Here is a 10,963-nt window from a genome sequence, read left to right on the forward strand (position 1 = left end):
ATAATTTGGAGAAAAAATATAAGAGCTACATGGCGATGACTTAAAGGCAAAAAAAAAAGTGAGAGAGTGACGTCTCGACAGAGAGTTGCCAGAGTACAAAAATAAACAGTGTTGTCACATTTAATAGGAGCAATAATTTAGGGCGTACATACACACAATTCAACAACTATTACTATTAGAAATCTCTAATCAATTAAGCATTAATGTGTACTATCAATTTAGACTAACTAACTTACTGTTGTCGTAAATTAAATATTTATTAAGGTGCATATTAAGGTTTCAGCATTAACACGAGTCTCTTCACAGAATGAGAGGGAATTATTATTAAGGTTTACCGTACTAATTTAATTTACGGAACCCTACACTAAGCGAAGCCCAATAGGCCGGTTTAAATATTTTTAATAATATTTGGCTTAGTTCAAATATGTTCAATTTCAGTAATTGCAACAATGTTTAAATGCATATTTTGTTTTAAAAAATCAATTATCGATTCTACGTAGGTACTTACTAATTCAAATGTTAAAAATCGAATCGATAATCGAGATATTATGTTGCTGCAACCACTAGCACTAGCCCGTCAACATTTGGCACCTGCCAAAAAGTTGGTTAGTGGTCCGATTAAAATATATTTACATCTAAATTCACAGTTGCATTACATGTGATGTATTACAATAGTAAATATTTTAAATTTTAATTATTTATTAATGTCGGTGTAAATAGTTTTTATTCATGTCATTAATATAATTATCGGTAAGTGGTCATAACAATAATTACGTATTAAAAGTTGAATGTTCATAAAATGGCGTCTTGGTAAACATCAGCTGAGAAGGACCAACATAGAACACCTTTAAATTTTTAACCGACTTCAAAAAGGAGGAGGTTCTCAATTCAATTTTTTTTTTTTTTTTTATTATGTATGTACACCGATTACTCAAAGACGCCTGGACCGATTTCAAAAATTATTTTTTTGTTTGAAACGGTATAGTCGCCATTTGGTCCCATTGCCATCATGTCAAGATCTGATGATGGAATCCTGGAGAAATTGAGGGGAACTTTCGAAAATGATATGGGTGTCTAGTGTGTTCGTAAACTTTTCCATTTAGCACTTTTTAACCAACTTCCAAAAAGGAGGAGGTTCTACGTTCGACTGTATGTATGTTTTTTTTTTTTTATGTATGTCCAGCGATAATTCCGTCATTTGTGGACCGATTTTGAAAATTCTTTTTTTATTTTGAAGGGTTTGATTCCAGGGTGGTCCCATTTTTTTCATGTCAGGATCTGATGATGGCATCCTGGAGAAATCGAGGGGAACTTTCGAAAATTGTAGGGACGGCTAGTGCGTTTGTTAGTATTTCCATAAGGTATTTTAAACCACTACAATTTTATGAAGGTCTGGAGTTGGTCTGATGATGGAGCCAAAACACAGACGATGGAACTCGTCAACGATTTACAGCAGGTACCTTTTGTTTGGGCTTGATTTATTTGTATTGATGAGAACTTTCCACCTAGATGGGTTGTGACTGTATTAAGGGTCTGATGATGAAGACGAAGGACAGTTAAGAGAACTCCTCAACGGTTCACAGTAGCTACCTTGTGTTTGGACTTGATAAATTTGTATTGATGACAACTTTCCACCTGGATAGGTTGTGACTGTATTAGGGGTCTGGTGACGAAGATGAAGGAGAGTTAAGGGAACTCCTCGACGGTTCACAGTAGCTACCTTGTGTTTGGACTTGATAAATTTTATATTGATGAGAACTTTCCAACCATATGGATTGTGACTGCATAGGGGGTCTGGTGATGAAGACGGAGGACAGTCACCTTTCACGTTTTTCTGAATATTCATATTACGTGTGGATAAAGGGGGAGTAAAATTTTGTATATGAGTTAAGGTAGTATTTTTAAAATTGGGATTGTAGGACTTAAATACTTATTATAAAAAAATAACGTTTCAACTAATTGCTTATTAATTTTTGTTCACACTCAGTAGGTGTGCTAACACTAAAAATTAAAAAATAAAAATTTTAATAAAAAAAAATTTAACCGACTTCCAACTCAAAAATTAATCTAAACTAAAAAGCAAAAAATAACATCTTACCTATGTGCTACCTTCTGATCAGTTTGAAGGCGGTGCCAATCTAGTGTCATGTTTTAATTAAAGCCGTTTCTGAAAGAACCACAGAAATTTTGTAATTTAAACGGCTTAAATTAAAACATCACTGGCTTGGCACCGCCTTCAAACTGATCAGAAGGTAGCACATAGGTAAGATGTTATTTTTTGCTTTTTAGTTTAGGTTAATTTTTGAGTTGGAAGTCGGTTGAATTTTTTTTTATTAAAATTTTAAGCACTACAATTTTATGAAGGTTTAAAATCGATCTGACGATGGAGCCATAAAACAGACGAGGGAACTCCTCGGCGATTTACAGCAGTTACCTTGTGTTTGGGCTTGATTAATTTGTATTAATGAGAACTTTCTACATAGATAGGTTGTAACTGTCATTTACAGGGGTTTGATGATGAAGACCAAGGACAATTAAGGGAACTCCTTAACAGTTTACAGTAACTACCTTGTGTTTGGCCTTGATTAATTCGTATTGCTAAGAACTTTCTACCTAGATGAGTTGTGTCTGTTATTAGAGGTCTGATGATGAAGACCAAGGTCAATTAAGGGAACCCCTTAACGGTTTACGGTAGCTACCTTGTGCTTGGGCTTGATTAATTTGTATTTCTGAGAATTTTGTACCAAGAAGGATTGTGACTGTCATTATTGGTCTGATGTATTCGTTTGAGATGAAATTTTACACTAGAAATGGAAAAATAATAAAAATTTTAATAAAAAAATACAACCGACTTCAAAACCTAAAAACGTACCCACTAAACTAAAAGCGAAAAATAACATCATAATATGTTCTACCTGTTGATCAGTATGAAGGCGGTGCTTAGCCGGTGCTGTCTTAATTTAAGCCATTTCTGACAGGAGAACATGAAACAACACTGTTTGCAAAATCTAAATCTATAAGATATTCTCACATGGCTTGAATTAATACATTCTACCCGCACCGTCGTACGATTAACATTGTTTTCACAGTTGCTCCGTATTTATTTATTCTATATAAATAAAGGAAATCACCGAAATAAAGGATGCTATTTGTTTCATCAATAACCAATATGAAGACTTTAAAACGGAATTACAAGGAAAGATTACACAAGTAAATATACTCAAAGAGGAAAATGAAAACCTGAAATCTACTGTAAAGGAACTCAACAACCGACTTAATGTAATCGAGCAGCACTCGCGTATGTGCAATCTCGAAATTCAATGCCTACCAGAACATAAAACCGAAAATTTACCTAGCATCATTGCGCAAATAGGCAAGGTAACGGGAAACAGTATTTCAGACATGGATATACATAAGTGCACAAGAATTGCCAAAATAAACCCAGATAATGGACGCCGACGATCAGTGGTTGTAAAGTTCTCTAGTCCGCGTACTCGTGATACATTTCTTGCTGGAGTAATTAAATTTAATAAAAAGCACAAAGATGACAAACTTAATACTAGCCATATTGGAATAGGAGGAGACAATGTATCTGAACATATTGTGGTGCGAGGTATTGAACAACTGGAGCAATTAACTTCCTAGATTACATTTATCTTTATATGCTTAGTCTCTAATATTTATTCTGTTAACATACGATAATTTAAGAATATACTATCAAAATGTTAGGGGAATCCGTAGCAAAACACAAGAAGTGAAACTAAATATTTTATCAACTGACTTTGACCTGACTGACTGACTGAGACCTGGCTTAACGATGGGGTATTTGATGGTGAATTTATCGATAGCCGCTACACAATTTATCGTAGGGATAGGAATCAAACAGATATAAACAAAACAAAAAATGGAGGAGGAGTTTTGATCGCTGTAAAAAATAACTTAAAATCATGCCGTGTCAATACCTGGGAAAGCACTTACGAAGACTTATGGGTTAAAATTGAATTAGGTACCAAACAAGATGAAATAAATCACCTAGTCATTTGTGCATTTGTGTTTGGGGGTGGCAAATATGTATATTTGCCACCCCCCCCCCCCCTCAAAACTGCTTCATTTAATAATTTTTTGATTAAAACATCTAAATCGATTAGCGAAGTTGATAAAATCTTACTAATAGGGGACTTCAATTTGAGTACACTACAATGGTCAAAAGTTCCAGAACTAGAATGCTTACACCCCACCAGTAACTGCAACTTAGGTTCTAGCTTTATTGACTTCATGGAAGAATGCGAACTAAAGCAATTCAACTCCGTTGTCAATACTAATAACCGGATACTTGATTTAGTTCTATCAAACACAGCACAAATTTCAGTCAACGAAAGCGTCAATCCTATAAGTGTCATTGACAACCATCATCCTCCACTATATATAAAGTTCAAATTGGATACTGGTACAAGTATAAAGGAAAAGTCTGCTGAAAGGTTTAACTTCTTTAAGGCCAATTACAACGCTATAATAAAGGATTTAGATGATACACCGTGGCTAGATATATTCCAAAACATAAATGATGTCAATACCATGCTTACTATTTTCTACGACAAATTAAACTCAATTATTGAAAATCATGTTCCGAAAACCAGACCTAAAAATCATAAATTTCCGTTTTGGTATAGTTATAAATTAATCTCTTTGTTAAACCTAAAAATAAATTTAGAATTAAAGCTAAAATTTTTAAAAATCCTTTAGATAAATTGAAGTTCGAAACGTACAGATCAGAATGTAATAATTTAATTCAAAAATGTTATGTTGCTTATATCAACTCAATTGAAAGTAACTTATCGAAAAATTCCAAATACTTCTGGACACATCTTAAAAATATAAAAAAGACGCCAAATACGTATCCAGCTGATATGGTTCTCAACGGTAAGAAGGCAACAGATGGCTTAAGTGTATGCAATCTCTTTTCTGAATTTTTCGCCTCCGTCTTCAACAACATTGACGTTACTGAAGATTATTTTTATCCAGTGGATCAGATAAATAACAATTATCTATGTTCTATAACTTTCTCACGTAGGGAAGTTATTCAAAAACTAAAAAGACTCTTATATTAAGAAGGGTGCTGGTCCTGACAACCTACCCCTTTTATTTGTTAATAGATGCGCTGTCCCTTTAGCACTACCTGTTTGTTTAATCTTTAACAAATCTCTTCAAACAGGTTGTTTTCCCGATTTGTGGAAATGCGCAAGGATTGTGCCTATTTACAAAAAAGGTGGCCGCGAAATTATCACTAACTATAGACCCATTTTTATTCTATCAGTGCTGCCGAAAGTCTTTGAATCCCATATACATCCTGTACTGTCTCGTCACGTACAGCACACTCTTTCTGATGCTCAGCACGGTTTTGTTACTGCCCGATCCACTGTTACAAACCTATCAAATTTTGCAACCTTCATTATAGATCTAGTTGACTCTCGCCAACAAGTAGATGCCATCTACACCGACTTCTCCAAGGCATTCGACAAGGTCAATCACAAACTGTTGGTTGTAAAACTTTCATCCTTTGGCGTGGGTGGATCGCTTCTTTCGTGGCTCTCTTCCTATCTATGTGATAGGCATTCTTTCGTGGCAGTTAAAGGTCATACATCCAAAACTTACAAAGCACCCTCGGGAGTTCCCCAGGGTTCAATCATTAGACAATTAGGCCCCAGTTCATTATATGAAGACCGGATGGTGAACGATGAACTTAAATCAGTCATGAAGATTGCGTATTGTTTATGCAAAACGATAGTGAAACTATATTTATAAAATTATCAAATTTACGTCAAACTCCAAAATAATGCATATATTTTGACAAAGTTTTAATTCTTTTACTTAAAACATTAAAGAAGCATTAATTTTTACGAAAAATATCTACTATTGAAGAAAATAGCGTGAGAAAATGGTACATGCAACTCAAGTAACAAAACGCAATTAACGAATTTAACCAAGGGCTATTTGGACTATTTGGTTATCTCCCTGTTGTCTGTGTTGGCTAGTGTCAAAATAACGTGGGATCCTATTAGTCTGTGTTGAAACATAGCATATTAATAACCTGTGGATTAGAAATTTTAATTTATCAAAACAAAACAAAACAATATTTTTATTTTTCAGGTTATAGAGATTATTTAAAAATTGAGCAAAGTTTTACTAATTTTTAGTGGTCTTAGGAGCAAAGTTTACTTCGTTTGTGTTATTGTTACTCAAAAATATAAAAGTAAACAAAAAAGAAATCTACCTTTAAATATTTTTCCCGATGTCCATTTCTTAAGGAGTTTCTCATTAAAACAACCCTTAACTCAGTATCCACGCCCAGGGCAGAGCTAGGGTGGTTAGCGTAACTACAAGTGGTTAACTTACAGTTAGCCAACTGAAGAACAATGGCCGATTAATGAGTGGTCGCGCTACTTATCTACTACATGTCCCTGCTGCTAGTTATAGCAGTAATTTCTTTGTTGTTAAGTATTTAGCATATCCTGGCTGCGCAAAAGGAGAGGTTGGGCATTTCCTCTGTCTTATAAAAAAGCCTGCATGTTATTTTTATCCCAGTGTTAATATCCAAGTCTCTTAAGAGTCAGCACTAATATACATAGGTTTACCTAAGTGTGTGATGAGTGACTTCAAAAGCAGACTTATTATTAAAGGATTTGAACAGTTCTTTAGGGTGTTTTATTCCTGGATTGCTTCACCAGCCAACAACAGTGTCATAATAACAATGGGTTCGCAGAGTTAGTTTATCTAGGCATTTAGATATACCATTCAAAATTCTCTACTGAGAGCAAAATGTTACCCTTTTATTTTATTTTTTTATTTTTTACAAGTTAGGCTGACAATCCACAACCCTTTCAGTTGCTACACGTCATCACACCAGAATGCTAAATCTCTTGGCCGTATGTCTCAATCGGTCCAGCCGGGGATCAAACACAGGACCTCCGGCACATTAATTATCATTAACATCAGTGATATACCTATTATACATTATCACCATAATATTACCAATCCACATTGGAGCAGGTTTTTTTTTTATTCTTTACAAGTTAGCCCTTGACCACAATCTCACCTGATGGTAAGTGATGATGTAATCTAAGATGGTAACAGGCTAACTTGTTAGGAGTAGGAAGACAATCCACACCCCTTTCGGTTTCTACATCGTACCAGAATGCTAAATCACTTGGCGGTACGTCTTTGCCGGTAGGGTGGTAATTGGCCGAAGCCTCTCACCAGCCAGACCTAAACCAATTGAGAAAACCTCAATCGGCCCAGCTGGGGATCGAACCCAGGACACCACTGCTAATGTTTTCCTCTCAAAGATTCTATCTAACTTTTAGTATGAAATACTAAATTTTTTTTTTAATTTCAGACTAAATTGATTACTATGAACAGACCATTACGATGAACCACTGATATTGACACAGAGACATGAAGATGAGTGCTTTGACAACAAGACCGACTAACTGAGCCAGCTTAAGAATTATGTGGTGTGTGTGTGTGTAATCCCAGGAGCTCTCTATGTCAGCCATCCATCTATATTCTTACTCATTTTGGTTAATTATAAAATAAATTTGATTATTTAGTATGTAACTTCATTGTACCTATCCTGTGATTGACTGAAGCTGTTAGAAAGGTAGCATCTGTAATAATTTATTTAAAGTAAAACATATTTAAAAAATAAATATGTTTTAACATTTAAGTATGGCCAATATGTTGTAAAGTACAGTGGGCAGGGCTGAACCCATGATCCCTCAGTGTCGAGTCTGACCCCTTTATGGTGTAGCTAGTTAGGCTTCAGCAGATTTATATTCTAATTTGGTAATACTTTTTTCTGATTTAAGAAAATATACTAATCATCAAAACAGTGTCTGCAAGTACTGTACAGGCCGACTGTTTGGATGAGAAGTATATATTTGATTGTTTTTAAGCTTTGTGGTTTCAGGGTTTAAAAAATGTCTAACTGAAAGTCTATGTCTACTGTATTTATTATTATTGTTATAATAAATAAACTTAAAAAAAACTTTTTTTTATAAACTTCCAACCCCTATTTCACCCTCAGAGGAGTCATTTTCATAATTCTTAGAATTATGAAAATGACACGATTAGTAGTCTAGATACTGTAATAAAAAAAGATACAGTTTGTGACATTGTAGGGGTAAGCACCTACTGAACCAATTTTTAACCGACTTCAAAAAGGAGGAGGTTCTCAATTCGGTCGGTATTTTTTTTTTCTTATGTATGTACAACGATTACTCAAAGACGCCTGGACCGATTCCAAAAATTCTTTTTTTGTTTGAAACGGTATAGTCCCCATTTGGTCCCATTGCCATCATGTCAAGATCTGATGATGGAATCCTGGAGAAATTGAGGGGAACTTTCGAAAATTATATGGGTGTCTAGTGTGTTCATAAACTTTTCCATTTAGTACTTTTAAGCACTACAATTTCATGAAGGTTTAAAGTCGATCTGATGATGGAACCATAAAACAGACGAGGAAACTCCTCGGGGATTTACAGCAGTTACCTTGTGTTTTGGCTTGATTAATTTGTATTAATGAGAACTTTCCACATAGATAGGTTGTGACTGTCATTTAGGGGTTTGGTGATGAAGACCAAGGACAATTAAGGGAACTCCTTAACAGTTTACAGTAACTACCTTGTGTTTGGCCTTGATTAATTCGTATTGCTGAGAACTTTCTACCTATATGAGTTGTGTCTGTTATTAGGGGTCTGATGATGAATACCAAGGTCAATTAAGGGAACTCCTTAACGGTTTACGGTAGCTACCTTGTGCTTGGGCTTGATTAATTTGTATTGCTGAGAATTTTGTACCAAAATGGGTTGTGACTGTCATTAGGGGTCTGATATATTCATTTGAGATGAAATTTTACACTAAAAATGGAAAAATAATAAAAATTTTAATAAAAAAAATACAACCGACTTCAAAACCTAAAAACGAACCCACTAAACTAAAAAGTGAAAAATAACATCATAATATGTTCTACCTGCTGATCAGTATGAAGGCGGTGCTTAGCCGGTGTTGTCTTAATTTAAGCCATTTCTGACAGGACCACATGAAACAACACTGTCTGCAAAATCTACATCTACAAGATATTCTCACATGGCTTGAATTAATACATCACCGGCTTAGCACCGCCTTTATACTGATCAGCGGGTAGAACATATTATGATGTTATTTTTCACTTTTTAGTTTAGTGGCTTCGTTTTTAGGTTTTGAAGTCGGTTGTATTTTTTTTATTAAAATTTTTATTATGAAGATTATTTTACCAATAAAAATCCACATTTGAGTATTATACGCCATGTATTCCATTCCACGGGAACAGGAATTATGTGGGTGAAACTGCAGGGGGGCAAACATACACAGGTATTATACAGAGTTATTCAAAATATATTGAATTCAAAAATGTATTTTTTACAACTACACTTTCTTGAATAATTTATTAATAGTAAAATGTTAAACTGAAAGCTTTAGTTTAGAAAAATACTACAACAAAACAAACTACGCAAAGTAAGTATTCTTTTATTTTCAAATATCAAAGACCAAATCAAATATTTTCAAATCATTAATGTGTGTATTATCAAAATATTTGCATTTCACAATCTATGCAAATATTTTGATAATACACACATGTATGATTTGACCAGATAACAGGGTCATCAGTACAATGTCCTATCAGCTTTTCTTCAGCAAAGCCTTTGCCATCTTTTCTTCAGCACACCAATATGTTATTCCACTGTATTGCAGGTGCTATTTGCAATATTGGAGTCTGCAGTTATAGGGCATATTCCAAATCTCCTGTAAAGCACAATTGTTAATATTGAGCATATTATAAAATACACATATCACTATTTAGTCTCAATGTAAGTTTAGTTTGTGTACTAAGATAATATAGCGGACAGACAAGCTTCGCTTTGACTCATTCCCTATTCCTATCCTATTCTACTCCCACCCATTGGCTTATCTAGTATTATTTCCTATTCCTATTTGGTAGCTCAGAATCCTAGGATTCCTAGGGTGGGCATGCACCAATGGAAAATGTAAATGTACCTATGAGCGATAACGAAAGAGTTCGTTCACCATAATCATACTTTTAAAAATGAAATTCGATTCCATTTTGCTTAATAGCCAGCAAACTTAAGTAAACTTAACTAAACCACACACTTAAGCCCTGGAACACAGATCGAAACACATTGGATACAACAACATGCAAGATGTCGCAGAAATCTACAACATGATAAGGGTATTAAATATCGTAGGTAGTGAGTATAAGTCGCTGTATAGACTTATCGTCTCTTTGTCTGGTACGTCCAAAGGAAGTGTGTGTAAGACATTGGATGCTGGAAGAAAGATGCTGTTTGATCCCCAGTTCATGGAGGAGTGAGATGTTGTTTCGAAACTGTGTCCAGGATATGCAAGCATTGTTTTCCAACACCACATTTCTAGAGCGTGTATCTTCTTTTTCTCACTTTCTCTCAGAGTCCAAGTCTCAGCATCCTATATAAATCGATTAATAGCACTCAATTAACTTCATTGTTTTGACTTTATAGGTTCATTGCAAAGAATATATTATTTACTACTCTTTCTAAGAGAGTTCATTGTTTACAAACAAAACACTAAACACTTCGCCAAGTTTCGCCCTAAAAATGCTAACTGTGGACGGGGAGACTGAATTGAGAGATTTAGAATGGAAAAAAATATTAATTTTAGATATTTAATAAAATATAAATTATTAATTTGGAATTTTGGACATCCACAATTTGTCCGTTTTACGATCAAAGGTGACTCAAGACCCATCGTAAGTTTTTGACATAAGCCATGAACATATAACTTTACACAATTCGAAGACAATCGCAAATAACTGTCAAATCATATCAAATCATTCACTCTTCGTATAAAAATAACGATCTAATCGTAATGA

The 10,963-nt window shown here is 34.5% G+C and overlaps 1 long non-coding RNA gene across 1 annotated transcript; it reads right to left on the bottom strand.

Annotated features, from left to right (window-relative positions):
• Positions 1 to 9,548: 9,548 nt before the first annotated feature.
• LOC128199828 (uncharacterized) lies at positions 9,549 to 10,963 on the bottom strand. Its single transcript, XR_008252358.1, has 2 exons — positions 10,512 to 10,963; positions 9,549 to 9,840 (listed from the first exon to the last, which is right to left on the bottom strand). It is a non-coding gene; the product is annotated as an uncharacterized LOC128199828 (long non-coding RNA).

The sequence above is a fragment of the Bicyclus anynana genome, unplaced genomic scaffold, assembly GCF_947172395.1.
Source record: "Bicyclus anynana unplaced genomic scaffold, ilBicAnyn1.1 scaffold_72, whole genome shotgun sequence".
Taxonomy (NCBI): Eukaryota; Metazoa; Arthropoda; class Insecta; order Lepidoptera; family Nymphalidae; genus Bicyclus; species Bicyclus anynana.